Genomic DNA, 18190 nt, shown 5'->3' with positions numbered 1-18190 from the left:
TTGTTTTTTGGATAAATTATAATGTAAAAAAAACTAATATGTTTAAAATGAATTTTTAATTTTTTACGGAAAGATGTGCAAAAAAGTAGAGAAAAAAAAAAGAAATATTTGACTTTTTGGTATAAGTTGTTGATTTTAAAATTTTTTTTAGTGACTTTTTAACTTTGAAGCCAAAAAATGATATTGCCAAAAGAGACTTTAATATTCTAATTGATTGACACATCACTGAATTTAAAAATTTAATTTAATTTTTAGTCTTAAATAACAATGTTGATTGATTTAACTTCTCTTCTTCTGTCTTGTTTGTTTCCTTTCTATTTCATGTTACGGCCGTGCTTCAGGGCCCGAAAACAGGGGGCTCGAATGCCCCGTATTTCCATTTAAGGTAAAAAAAAAAAAAAAAAAAGGAAAAAGAAAGTAAAAAAAAAAACAGTTTCTAAAAATGGAAATTAGGGGTATTAGGGGCAACTTTTTTAGGGCCACCAATCATTTTCCTTCATGTTATTCTTCTTTTGTTTACTTCGTCTGGGGTAAATTGTTGCGACACTTGGGTTTCCTTGTACCATTTCTTTATTAAATAAATAAATAATAATAAATCATTTTATAAAAATTTATATGTTATAATGTATAAATATAAAATAAAATAAAATAACAAACTAGTAATATTATATTAAAAAATAGAATTTTCTACGCCCATGTTTGTTTAGGGATGCAACTCAAGCGATTTTGGTCGGGTTGGGAGGTTGTCAAATCCCAACCTAAGTTGTGCTAAAACCTGCTCAGGCCCGAATTGTAATTTGAAGTTGCTTGCCTAAGCCCGACCCAAGTTAAGTCCGAATTGTCCGAATTACTCGAATTATCCGAATTATAAATAAATTTCACTTTTTTTTATTATTATTTACAACTATATTATTTAATTATTAAAATTTACTCTATTTAAATTTTTTAGAAAATCATTAATAACATCAAAACAAATAATTTATATAATATCAGAGAGATGTCTCTTTTTATAGTCTTTACAATTTATGAGTAAGAATAAAAAAAAGTAAGATTTTATGTTATTTGTATATATAATATATATTCAATATGATTTAATAATCTAAATTACTCTAATACAATGTAATGGCTAATAATTTATGTATAATTTAAGTTTCGGGTTATTTGGATTATTTTACACCTTTACCTAAGCCCGTATAAATTTAATTTAAACTTCTGAATGTTTACTCAAGCTCATATCGAATTTAAAAATATCTTATCTAAATCTTAAAAAATTTGAGGTTGAGTTTGAATGGTTTAAGTTGAGGCGGTCCAAATAACACTCCTAAGTCTGTTGCGTCAGCAAACCAAAGCATATATTTATTTGAAGTCCGATTTTCGGTTAGCCCACTATCATTTTTTATATATATAAATGTATATATCAATTTTGTTTAAAGTCTTCTACATATTATCAAGAGAAGTCAATGAAAAAAAAAATTCTAAAAAGACAATAAATTTTATAACAAATACGTGAGCAAATTCTAGATACATGATACATGCATAAAAGCCTCTCCGTTGTGTCTTGATTGCACACAAACAACACAGAGAGATGGAAAAGCTCTCTGCAATTCTGATACTATGTTCAATAATGGTGATTTCCGTGCCGGCAATTCAAAGCATAGCCGAAGATCCAAAATCGGTTGAAAAATGGTTCGAAAACCTAACCCATTCGAAACAAAAGCTAACAAAGCTTCACTTCTACTTCCACGACACCGAAAGCGGAAACAACATAACTTCAATTCAAGTAGCTCGAGCACCCAACAATAGCAGCACATCCGCACCTGCTTTCGGTGGAATCAACGTGTTCGATAACGCAATGACAGTAGGCCCTAACATCACTTCCAAGCAGCTCGGCCGAGCTCAGGGTCTATTCGCTGCTTCTTCGCTCGGACCACAGAGTCTACTAATTACTATGAACCTGTTTTTCACAGAAGGAGAGTTTAATGGTAGCACTCTTGCGATCGTTGGTCGCGACCCAATAGTAGATCAGTACCGTGAGATGTCTGTCGTAGGTGGTTCAGGTGAGTTTCGACTCGCACGAGGAATTGCAACCGCCAAGACTTTTTCGTTCGATACTGCTGCGAGGTTGAGTACCATGTTGTAGTTATTCATTATTAAGCTGTCTTCGATTGAGTAACCAACCATGTTTGTGTTTTTCACTTTATGGTGCTTTGTTATTTTCACTTAATTTTTTTTTTCACAGAGAGACTATGATCGAATCAGTCTGACTTTTATCAATTTTCAATATTGCGATTGAAATCCTTTTTTTTAATATTAATTTTCAATAATAAATGATTAATAGTTCTTGGAAATTCTATGTTTGGGGTTTCTACCATACACACCCTTGGTTACGATCTTTATGTCAATGGTTATGATGTATTGTGTTGTTAGTAATTGCACATTATGATGTTATTAGTTATGAAATTATTTTAGTTATGATCCAAGAGTTATTTGATTATATATATTGCATAGTTCTAAATATCGGCCGATACGCTACGTATCGAAAAAATGGGATACCGCGACGGATACAGGGCAATATACCACTGAGATTGAAAATCGCAGGAGTATTGGCCGACTCCCGGTACGTATCGACCTGTAAGCGTTACACAAGCCGTTACACAAGCCGCGACGGGCCGATACTCACCGGTTTGGACCGGTACGGGAAAGAAAAAGTTGAAAAACCTTTGAAATGATTTTTAAAATTTCACCACTGCGACACTCGATTCCCGATACGTACCGATCGATACTATCGATACCGATACTCCGCGATCGATACCGTTACGTTACCCGATACCGCGATTTAGAATCTTGATATATTGGTTATAACTCTTTTTCTTTTTTTTCTTTTTTTTGATATGACTATCATAATATTAAGTTGTGTTAATCAAACGGTGCTGGTGGTTTGCTCTTGAGGAGGGTGCACTATGGAAAAAAGTTGTGTAGTAAATATGGATATTCAGGAGGGAAGTGAAGGCCCTTAGTAACAAATTTTCAAGATGTCTCAAAAATTTGAAGGGACATTGTAGACATAGTACATTTTAATCAAAACTTGTTTAATTTCTTTATGGATAATGTAGAAATCACAATTGGTGATGGAAGAAAGATAATGTTTTGGGTAAGGATTCTAGTCTTAGGAGTCAATTCCCAAGACCGTATCCGTTATGCACAGACAAGGAAAGCACATTGAGTAAAGTTTTGACACGGAGAGATTTGTCCAATAAGTGGTGCTTTAGTTTAGAAGACCCCTCTATGCTTGGGAAGAAAATGAGGTTTCAAGGCTTAATGCTTTGCTAGGTGCTAGGCCAAGTTTACAGGTGGAGCAAGGGGATTCCATGAGATGGAAGGCAGGGAATGCAGGTGTATATAAGGTAAATATTACATATAAATGGTGTGAGTTGTTGAATGGCCCAACATCCAGTTCACCTGGCCTGATTTGGCATAATTTCTCTCCTCTTAAAACCAAATTCATCACCTGGCTAGCATGGAAAGGAAGATTAAAGACAGGTGAGTTCTTGAGTATTGGTGTGTTAAGAAATAATGTTGATTTATGTTGTGTATTTTGTAAAGAGGAAGTGGATGCTATGAATCACATTTTACTATTATGTCCATTTGTGTTGCAAGTTTGGTCATGTATCATTCAGTGGTGGGGGCTGCAATGGGTAGTACCAGGGTCAATTGAGGATCTGCTACAATGGTGGCTAAGCTGGAAGTTCAAAAAAAAGGAAGGCCAAATATGGAAAGCCATTCCTTCAGCTGTGATATGGTCCATTTGGAGATGTAGGAATGATTGCAATTTTTCTAGTTTACAACCATGTCTTGAGGAATTATGTGATCTAATTAAAATCAGGTTAGCTCTTTGGTTGGAGGTATATGATTCTGGATGCCTCTACTCTATTAATGATATTGTCTCCAACATGCAACAAGTGAGAAGAAGCCTTTAACAGTTTGGTGGATTGCAGAGGGATATGCTGATCTAATATGTTGTTTGGGGAAGGCTGCACTGATATGTTCTGTATCAAGGGGATTTTGGTTGCTCTAGCAGTGGGATTTGTTGTTGAAATGTTGTTGTTGTCACTACAGGAAAAAGGGGTTATGGTGGCGTTTTTTTAATGACGTTTTTTTAAACGTCACTGTTATTAGCATTTAACGGTGTTTTATAAACGCCGCATATTCTATTAAACGAAACGACACCGTTTTATAATAGAAGGCGTTTAAAACGCCTCCAAATGAGTTAGCCACACGTGCCTCGTTTTGTGAAACTTTATTTTGAATTGGAACCTCCCTAAGCATATTACATAAAATGATTTTGATTGAAGATTCAGATCTATCTCTCTCAACCCTTATACGCACACATCTCTCTCTCTCTCTCTCTTTCTCTCTCTCTCAACCCTCTCTAAGCTTTATCAAAGATTCAGATCGAAGCGATTTCGAGCTCCATCGAAGATTCAGATCTAAGCTCGAGCTCCATTGAAGATTCAGATCAAAGCAATTTTGAGCTCCATCGAAGATTCAGATCAAAGCGATTTCAAGCTCCATCGAAGATTCAAATCGAAGCGATTTTAAGCTCCATCAAATATTCAGATCGAAGCGATTTCGAAGCTTCATCGGATATTTAGATCGAAGATCCACCAAAGTGATTTCGAAGCTGCACCGGCGAGGTAGCGAGCTCCACCATCTCATTTACAGAGATTCAGAGATTCAATGATTTCCAGAAGCTCAGATCTGAACTCTGACCCCTCGATTACTCGTATTTCAAGCTCCGATGGCGGCGAATAGTCTACTTTGTTTCTGACTTTAATCGGTACTCTCTCTCTCTCTCTTCTCGGTTTGTTCATGTAGACAAATTGTCCTTTCGTTTGACTGCATTTGTACATGCTATTAGTTTGGCTGTAGTTTCTCTCTAGCTCGAAACTGGTGTTTGATTTTGATTTCTCATGGAGTTAAATATGTACATTTTGAGTTTTTGATCACTGTGACGCCCCAAATTTTTTTTTAACATCAAGGGAAATTAAATAAACAAAATGACTTAATAAACTAAAAAGTTGACATCTTAATAGAACATTCCAGCTCTCGTACATAACCAAAGGTTCAAATAATATTTAATAAAAACTTAAGATTATCCAAATACAACATCAAATGAAATTATAAGGTCCTTAATAGCTAATTTATAAGATAATAAAGTTATTCGACTTTAGTCATGATTTCAAGTCAGCCAGGGCTCTACGTTAGCGTCAACTCCATTTCAGCTTCAATTATTTCCTCGCCAAAACATAGCAAAAAACGCCAGGGCAACAAAAATATATGCCATGAGTTTTGCAACACAGTAAGAAAACAAAACCAACCTACCATTCTTTTTAAGAGAAAAATAATGAGATTATAAACATGAGATAACAATATAATTGTAAGCATAAATTACAACCATTAAAATAATTTCAATAATTTTAATAAATTAGGTGACACTCGAAATCTCACCAAAGAGATTTAACTTACCAACCACTAAGCATGGCAACGGTTAATTTGAAACCCTCCCTTGGTCAAATATTTTAGTGTTACCAACCGTAACTACCAGGGATGCTCACGTCCGGAGTTATATACCCAAATAGTAGCATCCGTGGTCTGCCCCAAGGAAACGGTCTGCCAGGGGTACGTAACCTCCCTATGTGCCACCGGCACATCCACCCTTATTCCAAAACCAAATACCGAAAAGGGTTCAAATAAGTCCCGTGCCATCTTAGAGCTTCGCAACACAATTTACGTGAGAATTCTCAAAACCAGGGCTCACCCTGAACAACCAGCATTAACCGTCAATCCCTTGATTTCATACACTCTTTAAAATCAGGACTCACCCTGAACAACCGATATTAACCGTCAACCCTTAATTTCGTACACTCTTTAAAACCAAGACTCACTCTGAACAACTGGTATTAACCGTCAATTGTTAACTTTGTATATGCCGTTAATCATTTCAGTTAATTTTGATATTACTCACAAATAATTCCAAATTTTAATCACAATTGATGTTATATCAACTCATTAAAATTCTCAACATACAATATTACACATGTCACACAATAATAACTAAATGTACAACATTTAAATAAACAATTTATTTAAACCATGGTATGAAATAATAATTTAGATACAGAGAAAATAAACCAAAGTCACACACGTGCATGGATCTTTAATTTACAAGATTAGACTACCACAATATTAAATAAACCACAATACACCCATACATGGATTACTAATTTACTATATTTGATGAATTGGACCAACACAATAACTGATTTTTATCCGAATAAATAATTGAAGTCATGATCTTAAACCTGTCTAGAAATTTTCAAGTTATACCTTAGGTAATAAAAATTATAAATAAATTATTTATACAGTTCTAAAATTCGTGAAAATGTACAGAATATTCAATAAATATGTTTGGGTCATTTTTCAGAAATAAATTCCCAAAAATAAGTTATAAATAATTCTGTAAAATTCCCAGAAATTTTATGACACAGATTTATCACATTTTCTTAAATTAATTCCATACTTAAATTTATAAATCAGATCCACAATCTAAAAATTTAGTATGAAATTAGACTTCTCAAATTTCATATTTTAGTTAGAAATTACCAGATTTGGCTTAATATAGAATTTTTAATAAGCTTTTAAACATATACTAAAATCTGTCTTACAGTAGCAGATTTAATTATAAATTTGTATAAATTCGTACCAAGCTCAATAATTGTTAAGAAATTCCTGGATGAACTAGACATCATTCTCAACAACTTTGTAGAAGAAATCATTTCAAAATTTTGAGCATAAAATTATCTAAAAATTCGTACAAGTTTCTGACAGATTGAAGAGTTATATAATCAAACCAAATAAAATTTTTAATCATCTCTTTAATGGCACAAACTACACATGCAAGTCTAAATCCAAGATTATATCATGATTTTAAGGCTACTAATAAAGAACTGACCTTCAAATATTTAACATACCAATCACAAATTTACATACAACTATAAACAAAATTTTATCTAAAGTTTTAGCTATGTTAACATATGAACACAAATCTAAAAATTTAACAATTAAAAAGAATGAGACGGTTATGAGAGTTTTCTTACTATGTTAGGTTGTTAACGATTTATCGTCCGAATTTGATTTATGATTCTGATCGTAAGATATGATCGTCCTAGCTCCATAATCGTCTTGCTGAAATTTCACATCAATCGGACGCGATCTCACCGTTGATCTGCCATTGGATTCTCTTAGAACTTTTAGTTGTTGATCATCATCTTAGACTCAGAATTTGCAAGATCTAACCCCAAAAATGGATTCTACACGTTGAAAAACCTAAGGGTGGTCATCCCCAAAGTCATAGGACCACTCGATTAACCTAAAGGTACTAGGATGCACCGCAGCACCAAGGGCCGAGAAACACTGGATAAAATTCAATTCATCTTCTCCAACAGCCGTGGCATGCACGAATAGAAGACCCAGAATTTTAGTTTCAATGTCACCAGTTCAAATGCTTTTATCTTCTTCATCGTAACTCCGTTTTATCTTATTTTTCTGTCATTGGATTCACCTCACGACCTAGTTTTTGGTTCACTACTCACACGCCTTGTTCCATCTCTTTTTGCATGCCGTCGGATCTCTAAAATTTGACGAAAAATAAGATTATTTTCCTACCGTCTTAGACATTTTTTTCGAACCATCTTTCGGATCCCATAACTTTCTTAATTCTTAACGGTTTTACTTCATTCTTTCGCCATTCTCTTCAACTTACTCCGTACTTCATCTTACATGACCTATTTTTCTCAATTCTTCCCGGAATGGATGGTTTTGGCATGCCGAAAGTAAGCCGAAAACCAACTTTTGAAATTCAAAATAAATTTCTCTAACTTTGTTTCTTTCTCCTCCATCTTCTTTCTTTTTCTATTTCTTCACCTACAACACTTTGTGAATGGTGGTTCTAGATGATAATGGAAATAGGTGATGGTGGTTGTGGCGGTCCGACGGTGCGCCAATGGTGGTGAAGTTCGCGGGTTAATGGTTCGGATGGTGGTAGTATGGGTTGAGGCCGTGACTGTGGAGGTCGGGGGAGGAGGAAAAACATAGATAAAGAAGGAGAAAGAGAGTTTTGAGGATGAGAGATGGAGGGAGAGGGAACCAAGAGAGGTGAAACTGGAAGTGAAGAGAAAGATGACGAAATGTGAGGAAAAACTAGGCTCAATTTATGATGAAGACAAATTAAAAAGAAGGGAGGTGTATAGCTTGCATGTCCATCACATTTTCTTTACAGAAAATGATTGCACGTGGAAAGTGGGAGGTGAGAAAACATGGGGAGCAAGCCCATGGTTTTACTTCTTTTTTTTTTTTTTTGGATTGGATTTTAGTACAGAAAATATTAGTTTCCAATGTAATTTGATTACAAAAAAAAAATATAGAGAAAAATATAATAAAATATCATAAGGTTCATAAAGTAATATTGAGTAATAATATAAAGTCAAAAAAATATTTTATTTTATTTTATTTCGAATAAATGTTCAATATAAAAATATACAAACTATTAAATTCAAAATATTGTGAATAATTATTTAAGAAAATTAAAAATATATATATTATTTATTTATTATTTTTTTTTTATAAAAATACGGGGTTTCACAATCACATTAGTACTGTTTCAATATCAAGGAACTTATCATTCTTACTTCTTGGAATTATTGTTAGACGAATTTGATTCTTGGTGGTGGTGGTGGTGGTGGTGGTTGGATTTTTGTTTTGTGATGGGCTCACATTGGTTGACTATGTTGATCTCTCCAAATGAAACTTCCTACTCACGTGTGGCAAGATGCTATGTGTTGAACCAATTTGTACTGATTTACTTTTAAGCTACTGAAAACTTCCTTTGTTACTTTATGATTGGCATTGTGATCCAAAATTTTGCTTTGGTTAATTATGTTGATTTCAGAGTAGGATGTCATCTACTCCATGTTGAATTGCTTTGCTGAATAATTTGATGTTTATGCTACATAAATAGAAAGTTTCATTTTATGAAGCTAATATAAACATGATGGAAAATTTAGAGTTATATTTTATATTTGAATATGTAGTTTGAACGGGAGGCATTTATTCTTATTCAAAGTCCAAACCATAATATAGGGAGTGATATTAATTATAGTTCTAAACACACTAAAGGCAATGTAGTAATCATTTCATCTAGAGAGGTTTAAAAGACATGATAGTGATAAGTAATAGAGAGAGAAATAAATATTTTTGAATTAAATTGGTATGAAACTTTTCTCGACATTCAAAAAGTAGGGAAAATCTGCAGAGCTCTGCATGTAAACAATTTATTTATGTATTTAGCTGTTTATATGCTCATTATTTTTTAATCTACGAACTCTTCTCTTCTTCTTTTTTTTTTTTTCCTTTTTAATTGATTTTGCATCTTCTATCACCTATATGCACATTAAGGAAACTCCAGAGCGATTTCCACTTCCAACTGAAGCTACAATGGTGAAGGTTGCAACTGGTTGGGCCCATTGTGTTTCAGTTACAGGTATCATATTATTCCCATTAGTTTCAGAGTCTAATTACAATCTACAAAGACAATATTATTAACAGGGTGAGACAGATATAGTTTATTGAGGCTTTGTTTCGGAGACTAATATAATGACTTAATTTTACTATAGTGAGCCCACGATTTAATGGATCAAAACCAACTGCTGCTGCAGTAACTCAATCTAATAATAATAAATCTGGAGAGGAAAGTGTAAAGCGAAGAAGAATATCATCCACTAAACAAGAAGTTGAAAGCTCAACATCTACTGATGAAACTCTCTCAGCACCACCTTGTCTTGTAGACCTGGATCCAGGAGTGAGGATTACATCTGTTGCTGCTGGTAGCCGACACACCTTGTCTTCCAAGTTTATGCTACTATTGCTTCTGAGTTGTGAGCAAATTATGTTACAAAAGCTTTTGTAATACAAGTTGGTCTAGTTGACAAGAACAAGGTTGTGTGTGACTTTTGACTGGTGTTGATTTTTGCTGCCACATGACTGCTGGAAAAAAGTTGATCTCTTTAATTGCTCTGGCTTTAAACTTGGATGAAGACTTCTTTGAGAAAGTTGGGGCTTTCAATCCACCAATGCCATTTCTTCGTCTCCTACACTATTGAATCCAAATTTGGCTTTATCTGCTTTGTCTGTTAAGTCTTTTTTTTCATTATCTGGGTTCATACATGGACAGATTCAGAAATCTGTATGATGTGTGGTTTATGAGAGGAGCATAACATTCTGTTTGTATGTCTTACTGTCATGAGTACAATTGCAACACTTTGGGATGGCAGGATGAAATCCAAAAAATTGAGGATGCATATGAAAATGTAATTGGAAATTAACCAAAGCTCTTTTGCCTCTTAATTTTGATTTTAGGTGATTTGTAGGAACCAAAAAGAAAGGCTGTTTAATGTTATGCTTATGTACCATTTGATTTTTTGGTTGAGAATTGTGAATTTAATTTTTGGATATGTTATTTTGTGGGTAATGATGATTAGATATTAAATTAAATGGGAAAGTGAATTAATGTTGCATTTACTATTTGAATGAGAGTTATTATTTCATATTAAGGCTATTCATTTTTATTACAGGTATTTTTTTAGTTCAATCACATAAATTAGCACAATTTATAATAATAAAAAAAAGAAAGAGAAGATGTCACGGCGTTTTTAAAACGCCACCTAAACTCTAAATAGTTAACGGTGAGTTTTTAAAAAAAGATATGACGGCGTTTTGAAAACGTCCCTGAATCATAGCGACGTCATGGTAGGGACATTTCGCTGCGTTTTTAAAAACACCGCCTATACTAATATCACGACGTTTTTAAAACGTCATAAAGCTACAGCGACGGTCGCATCTTCGACGTTTGGTACAAACGTCACGAAATGAATTAGCGGCGTTTTTTTATAGATACAGCGGCGTTTTTTAAACGCCACTAAAAGTCTTATTTCCACCAGTGTGTCTGATATGTTCTAATATGGTCTGCACTAATATATTCTGAGATGCTGTTGTTTTCTGTTGTTTGGAAGAGTTTGTTGCAAGGGTAGGAGGGGTTTGTTGCTTGGGAGAGTTTGTTGATGCTAATGTATTGTTATTGCGGCTGGTTTGGGTTGGTAGCTCATTGCCTATTGCTGCTGCTCTATTGTTGCAATTCTGTTTGTTTTGTTTGTTTGTTTTTTTTTTTTTTTCTCCTTTTTTGGTTGCTTTTGATTGGTTTCTCATCAATCTTGGGTCAAGTGCTAGCAAATAATTGTGCTTTCTTTGCGGCGCCAACCTAGTTGGGATTGTTAAAGTTAACTATGATACTCTGCACATTTCCCTGCTTTGTTGATGTAAATTTTACATGTATTGTACTTTTTCATCAATAAAGCTTTGTTTTACTGATCAAAAAAGTATTAAGTTATGCCATATGTGATAACAATCTTACAAATAGCATAACTTGTGTATGTACCATAGTATTGCTCATAATTCTTATTCTATTACTTAATTTACTGAGATAAATGGATATTTATATTTAATTGTTTATACTTTTCTTTTCTTTGTTAGAATTTCTTTCCATGTTGAAAGGTAAAATCAAAATAAAATATGCTAGTATAAAATCTCGAGCTAATTTGGAAGAAGTTATAAAAAGATGGTTATTATATATTACTATATTTTGTATTATTAGGTACATGACAACAAATTATGTAATTTGGTAATATAAAATGGTGATTAAAAAACAGTGGTACATATAATTTCTCTAATAAAAATAAGAAATAATTGCTCAAATTGAAAGTTAATACGACTAAATGGTAATTTGGAGAAAACAGTGGTACTTATTAATTTTTTCCAAAACAAAAATTGTGCAGCTAGATTTCTTGTTTCTTTCTTCTTCTTTTTTCCCTCAGTTGCTATATTTCTTGTCTTTTGTTTACTATAGACTTTGCGTTAATTTTAATTTCTTGAATCTTTTTTCCTGAACTTTGTGGGTGATTAGCATCTTCTGATAACAACAAAAACAATTAGAGCAAAATAATACTAACTTTTTCAACCACCCAAGTTTGTGCATATTTATCCCCAAAAAAATTACATATTTGAACTCATTATAAAAAAAAATAATAATACATGATCTAAATTCAACAATTAAGAAGTGATATAAAAAGATGATAAAAGAACGGTAATATATATTATTTTTTATTAATCTAAAAAAATTAATTATTAATTCATCTTTTATATAAAGCTGGTTATTCAAAAATGAATTGCTTTTGCTACAATCATGGAGTTGGAACAGGTGAAGGGAAAACAAGGAAATTATAGTAAAATAGACAGAGAGTGACTGATCATCAGTGTTTGTGCGGGTACATAGTTACTCTCTCTATCTCTTATTTTTCTCAACACTTTTTCTCTTTTTTGCGCAATATTGCTTAACATAGACTTGACCACAACCAACTAAAATAGAAAAGATTTGTATTGTGTTTGATTCATGAATTTGGATAGAAATTTAAAAAAAAAAATAGAAAAAATGTATGTGAAAAATGTGTAAAATATAGTTATATTTCATTTACATTACTTATATTTTTTGTTTATGTTTTCAAGTCTTTATCTAAATTCATGAAAGAAATATGATTTTAAATAATTATAACATGGCTGCACCATGGGGGAGAGAGACACATAATGTTGTGACAAACAAACTGAAAACTGTTGGTTTGTTTGTTAGATTGTCAATTTATACTGTGTTAAAATAAAATTAACCACAAAGCCTTGTGACAATTATAAATGGCTACATTTAATATAATTTATGAAGACCAACAAAAATTAGGCTCTGACAATCTAATTTGTTTTGCAAAAATCTGCTCTAAATCTCAGCAAGTAGTGACACTAGCATTTTTAATTTGAATCATTTAGTAGATGGGAATATATTAGTTGGCCTTTCCTATTCTTTTTTTAAAAAATACTTATTTTTAAAATTATCTGCTTTCAGTAGCATGTGCGTAGAGACAACCATAATAGCAAAGGTATAATTTACGCAAGTAGAAATTTGGAAGAGAAAATTTAAAGACATGTTTGGAGAAGAATTCTTATGAAAAATAAAATTGAAAATAAATGAAAACCTAAAAGAATTGTTGTATTATGCTTTGAATGCCAATTGCTTCTAATTTTCTAATTAAGAAAGGCAAACGAGTGCTCACCGAACACCTGTTAAGATTTACCAAAGGGCAAATTTAAGTGAACAGATTTATAGAATAAGACACACCACATATAGGACTTATTTTCTGTCTCACATATTATCCCATTATTCAAAGCAGAATCGTATAATTAAAGCACCAAGGATCCTCTAGAGTTTTTTTTTCCTAAAGTTTCCTAAAGTGGTGTATTGTATGGGTGAGATTTAATGCTAAAAAATTGATGTGACTTGTCATTAAATCTCAACCATACAACACACCACTCTAGAAAACTTTAGAAAAAAAAAAACTCTAAAGGATCCTTGCTCTAATTAATGATCTACTTCGTAACAAAAAGTTAGGGGTCTAATATTTTTATTTTGGAATTAGCTTGACCAGTCTAGCTTGGACCCATGCGTGGGCCTACCACGAGTATCATTTTAATAATTTGATTAGTTAATTTATTAGGTCTCAGTGTGTAAATCATCTATAAAAAATAAAAATAAATAAAAATAAATTGACCCAATAATTATAGTCACAGAATGACTTTGGCAATTTTGTCATTCTGAGTATACATCTGACTCTTTCAATAATAGTGCGGCTCATCCTTTGTGCCACACCATTATGTTGTGGGGTGCCAGGAACTATTGTCTCGTGCCGGATACCTCTGCTAGCACACTATGCTTCAAAAACATTGGAAGTGTACTCACCACCATTTTCTGTGCCAAAACACTTCAACTTATTCCTGGTCTCTCTTTCTACTATTGCATGGAACTCCTGAAAGTGTTGGAATACCTCATCTTTCGTCTTCAGGAAATACACCCACAACTTCCCTGAAGGTTAGAAAATACTTGCGGCCGCCAAGTGACTCCACTTCGATTGGGCCACAAGCATCCGAGTATACCATACTAAGCACTTCTGTTTTCCTCTTACTCATTGAACTGAATGTGTGACAACCCTCACCTCTGATGAGCGTTAATTCATGATTAAGTATGATAAGTAATTAATTAAGGTGAAACCCCAAATGGATTGTGTGAGTGTGTTGTTTAATTGCATTTCTATCTGTTTGTTACAGAATGATCTGTTCATGTTTTAATTTCGAACTGCGAATTGAAAGCCTTATCGGCATCCGACTCAGAAATTGACTTGATCTTTATGTCCATCAGGATTTATAGGATTTTATGGTAGGTTTAATTTAAATTCGATTTGGGATAATTAAATTAGAATAAATAAGATTGAATTATTTGAATCCAAATTAATTACAAGTGTGCCATTGAGTGGGCTTATACAAATTGTTGCACACTTTATACATATTTTGACTTGTCATTTTCCATCCTCAAGACCCAAATCGTGAGAGAGAGTGAAGAAGGAAGAATTGGCTCAAAACTTAAAGAATTTGGGGCTCAAATTATAGAAATTGTTGTCATTGAAGAAGATTTAAGAGTTTTGACTTCAACGATTGTAGATTCAAGCCTCTAGGTAAGGGACTAAACTCTAAATTGAGTAATTGAGTTAGATTCTACAAGATTATTGATGAATTAAGTAAACTCATGGTAGAATTGCATTAGAATTGAGAGAGTTAGGCCATACCTTACATGCATGTGCAATTCTTCACAATTTGAGCATAACTTCGAAGGATTCTTTCATGCATGCATTTATTTCATCTATGTTTTGAGAGTTCATCATGTTTTCTATCAAATTGCCAAATTTAATCTTGTTATTGAGCCATCTAGAACTTGTATATATATGAAATAGGTGAATTCATGGGTTAATTGAGCTAGAATTTAAGGAAGTCAAGTGAATTCATGCATGCATGCCCATATCATGGAATTTTAAGGTTTTTTCATGAAATTCTTACATGCATGCTCATATTATGGTTGTACTCTAGAATTTATCATGTTTTTGAGTTCAATCTTGTATTTGATTATGCTTTGGAGTTTTGGAGTTCATAAAAACTCATGCATGTAATGTTCTTGTAATGTTCATAAAGTTTTAATTGAAATTTGGTTCAATTAGCATACCTTGGGGCCTTGATTTTATGAAATAGTCTTTAAATCATGTGGTATTATGAGTTTCTAAGTATTTTCTAGAACATTGGCCCAAAAGGATGAATTTTGAAATGTTTGATCCATGGTTTGAGCTTTGGGAGCAAATTTGGAAAACTCATAATTTGGCTTTCTCGCTCGAGCGAAGGATTTCACGCTCGAGCAACTACCTTTGTTTTCAGACTTTTGCTCAAGCGACGTAATGTTGGCTCGAGCGTAAATTGCAAGCTCTCAGGTTTTTGCATGTGCAGACGTACGCTTGAGCAAGGAGTGTCTCACGCTCGAGCGAGCATCGAGCGTGCATCGAGCGGAGAATTTCAACAACCAGTACTTTTCACACTTTTGCAGATCGCTCGAGCGAGGGAGTCTACGCTCGAGCGACCTCCCTCATTCAGTAAGCTCGCTCGAGCGGAGAAAGCCACGCTCGAGCGAGACCCCTATTTTCAGCAAGTTTTGAAAAATGTTGTTAAGTACATTTTTGCATCCTCATTCCATCCTAGGCATTCCTAGGCCATGTTTAAGGCATCATAATGAGGATAATGTTATAGAACCACACCAAGTCAAGTTAGGGGCTAAGTTATTAATCCTTAGTGTGTAATTTAGTGTGTATTCGTTCTGCAACTGTGCAACTGTGTAGGGTTGGCACCCGAGGACACTGATTAGCCTGTCTATAGCCTAGTAATCTGTGAGTAACAATGTTGTAAAGATATGTTCAATTATAATTATTTTATGAACGATCGACTGTACTACTTTCTGAAGTGACATTGTTTACTGAATGAATGTTTGTCCTATTTTATGAACTGTACTCGTGGCATCCATAGCAACTTACTGTTACTGTTACTGCTACTATTACAGAGATCTCTATTAGTTTCAATATTTAGAACCAATATTGTTTACTATTTCGATGGCCATCAACTGACTGTTCGGTCTATTATGACCTTCTGTACTGTTCTGTTATTGGATGTACCACATATGACTGTTATAGTTTATAAACGACTGTTATACATGAACTATGAGTCACCGATTGAACAACTGATCTACAGATGCAATTGACTGTTTTAATTACTGAAAGGACATTCATTCTTAACCCCTTTACGCATTTGTTATTCACTGGGCTTTAGCTCACAATTTATATATGTATGTAGGTGGCCAGGCACCGGACCAAAGCTAGAAGCGTCGAGTTAAGTTCATGTTTTGTCCAGCCAACTGTTGTGCCTCACTTCGAGGTTCCGAGTCTGCTCAAGCCAAGGCTGTTTTTAGGGTGTTTCAGATTCATCATTTTGTCTCTGTTATGTATCGAATGTTTAAGACTTGGTTGTACAATTATGGTGTAGGGATTAGATCCCTAACCTGCATATTATGTGTATCTGATATGTATATATATATATATATATATGTGGCTATGAATGTGGATTAGTCCATAAAAGCTTTTTCTCATTCAGGTTTTCACAGCTCATTGGACACCTTATTATTACTGTTTGGCTTCTGCCAGCCCCTTTTATACTGTATTATTGTTATTACTATCATTCAGGCCTTCGGTAATCACGGATTACTGGCCGGTTACGATGCTAAACCCTTAGGGGCGGATTTGGGTCGTGACAGAATGATACTCGATGCTACTTGCCATAAAGGCAATGATCATACGATGTTAGGGCACCCCCTTTGTATAAGGGTATCTTGGATTGCTTTGCCAATAGATACAATCCCTTCTCGCTCATGCAAGCCAGTCTTTTGTGCCATAAGTCTGGTGACTCCTTGTCTTCTACTGCATTAAGACTTCCCAAATAGATCTTCATTTGAGTCTTGTACAATGTTAAAGACATCTCTCCTCTGGCGATTGTCAAAGGTCCTCTTGTCAGCTTCTAACGGCCATTTCCAAATGTTCTTGTATAGCCCTGTCAGTCCAAGGCGCTTCCGGAGATAAGATTAAGGCGTAAATCTAGAACATGCCTCACATCTTTGAGAACCAGTTTGTGTCTGACATTAGTCTGAATACTAATGTCTCCAATACCCACAATCTTCGAATAGCTAGAATTCCCCATTCGAACAGTGCCAAAATCTCCAACGTTGTACGAGCTAAAGAGGTCTCTATGGGAAGTGACGTGATAGGATACAGCTATGTTTATCACCCACTTTGTATAGCTGTGGTCAACCACGTAAAGGCGACCTTCCTATTCACCAACTGCAAGAAGTATATCATCAGTTGTTATGGCTATCGTGTTCTCATCTCCCTTTGACTTACTGCTTTGGCCTTTATCTTTCCAGCTTGGACAATTCCTCTTTATGTAACCCTCCTGGCCACAGTGAAAGCAAGCAAAACTAAAGTTATCTTGATTTTTACTGTCTCTAGATTTATTCATGTTGTTCCATCTGCCTCTACTCTTGTTTCTTCCTCTACCTCTTCCTCTACCTTTGTCTCTGCCTCTATTTTCTGTGACAAGAGCATGGGAATGATTACCTCTCATATCTTTCCTCCTCGTTTCTTCATTGTTCATGGCATCTGTGACCATGCTTATGGTCAGCTTTTTCTCTAGTGCAGAGTTGCTAAGAGAAACCACCAATATCTCCCAGCTGTTTGGTAAAAAACTAAGCAGTAGAATGGCTTGAATTTCATCGTCCAACGACATCTTGACAGTTGCAAGTTGATTCACCAGATTCTTGAATTCACTGGTGTGCTCGACGACAAACACACCATTCTTCAACTTCAGATTTACAAGCCTTCCCATCGCGAAGGTGTAGACGCGCCCGCGCGGGCCTCGCTGCTACAGTTCGGACTCAATTTGTGTCACGGTTCTTAATCTGAACCAAAGAGTCCAAATCTGGCAAATCGTTTTGAGAAACAGATTTTTGAAAAAGTAGTGCCAAACATGGACTGCTTTGCCAGATACAGAGTCGCCACCTAAATAT

General features: G+C 34.3%; 1 pseudogene; it reads left to right on the top strand.

Moving 5' to 3' along the window:
• The first annotated feature begins 1585 nt into the window (after positions 1 to 1585).
• Positions 1586 to 2140, top strand: LOC145810888 (dirigent protein 21 pseudogene; annotated as a pseudogene).
• The last annotated feature ends 16050 nt before the right edge of the window (positions 2141 to 18190 follow it).

This window comes from Camellia sinensis, chromosome 2, assembly GCF_055761805.1.
Source record: "Camellia sinensis isolate YWXY chromosome 2, ASM5576180v1, whole genome shotgun sequence".
NCBI classification, from domain to species: Eukaryota; Viridiplantae; Streptophyta; class Magnoliopsida; order Ericales; family Theaceae; genus Camellia; species Camellia sinensis.
Note: the sequence above shows the minus strand (reverse complement) of the source record. Positions and strands in the feature narration are given on the sequence as shown.